Source organism: Gossypium hirsutum, chromosome A05 (genome assembly GCF_007990345.1).
Source record: "Gossypium hirsutum isolate 1008001.06 chromosome A05, Gossypium_hirsutum_v2.1, whole genome shotgun sequence".
Lineage (NCBI taxonomy): Eukaryota > Viridiplantae > Streptophyta > Magnoliopsida > Malvales > Malvaceae > Gossypium > Gossypium hirsutum.
The window spans coordinates 30,278,652-30,279,803 of NC_053428.1; the positions used below are offsets into that span (position 1 = coordinate 30,278,652).

At 33.5% G+C, this 1,152-nt stretch overlaps 1 long non-coding RNA gene across 1 annotated transcript; it reads left to right on the top strand.

Annotated features, from left to right (window-relative positions):
• Nucleotides 1-431: 431 nt before the first annotated feature.
• LOC121229034 (uncharacterized) lies at nucleotides 432-929 on the top strand. Its single transcript, XR_005926465.1, has 2 exons — nucleotides 432-651; nucleotides 745-929. It is a non-coding gene; the product is annotated as an uncharacterized lncRNA (long non-coding RNA).
• Nucleotides 930-1,152: the final 223 nt, after the last annotated feature.

Genomic DNA, 1,152 nt, shown 5'->3' on the forward strand with positions numbered 1-1,152 from the left:
AAGGCTTTTGGATTAAAATTTTCAATTGGTGGGAAGTGGTTTGGAAGCAGGTTGAAGGTTTTGAGGACTTTTTCGCTTTATCCATCAACGTGAAAATGGCCGAAATGAGGAAAAGTTTTGGCTAATATCAATTTCAGCAGCTTGTTGGAAAGTTTGGTTAGCAAGAAATGGGTTGGTTTTTGAAAGAAGGAGAGTATATATGGAATTTTGATTTTCAATTAAAGATGAGGGCGCTGTTGTGGATTAGAGCAGTTTATGATGAAGTTAGGTTGCAGGAGAATTTTTGGTGGATTTTTCCACAAAGGTGCAGGGTTGATTCTTTTAAATCCAACCCTGCTGTTTCATTTTGGCGCCCTTCCACATGGTTGGTTAAAGTTTAATATGTGTAGGATTGCAAAAGAAGATAGAGTAGGATGTGGAGGTGTTTGAGAGATAATGAGGGTGTAGCAAGAGCATTGTTTTTTGGTTCAATAGCAACATATGATGCCGAGGTGGCTGAAATTGGTGCTGTGAAGGTTGCTCTGGAAGTATTTTTAGCTATGAAATGGAAGATTGATGATTCTTTATTTATTGAACTTGGTTCATTGGTGGTGTTTTCTTGGCGTGCTAACAAGGTAATGAGACTTTGGTCTCTTCAAGCAATTTTTGCAGGTATTGAAAATGATATGTCAAAGGTTGGAACTATTGTATTCTCATTGGCAGAAAAGAAAAGTAACGAAATGGCATTTTCCTTGGTGATTGCAGGTTGTAATAGGGTGAAAATGTATAAAGCTTGGTGGTGAGATTTTGTTTGTTGTATTAACAGGTTTATTAGAGATGGAACGTGTTTTAATTTTCTTTGCTGTAATTTTAAAATTGTTGTTGCTGCTTTGTTTGTCTTTGACAACAATCCAATTTGAATAAAGTAAAAAAAAACATAAAGAAATAAATGGTCGGGGCATACTAAATTGAAAATCTTTCTGTTGAAGCTCATAATAAAAACATTAATATGATAAAATTGTGCTTCTACTATTTTCTCAGTAAAATTTAGAAATTTACAATTTAATCCTTTTACTTTTCAATTATTCCAAAAATGATTTTCATCATGCAAATATGTATTCCAACTTATATTTATGTCAATCTATAACTAGCAACTCACTTTTTTATTTTGTC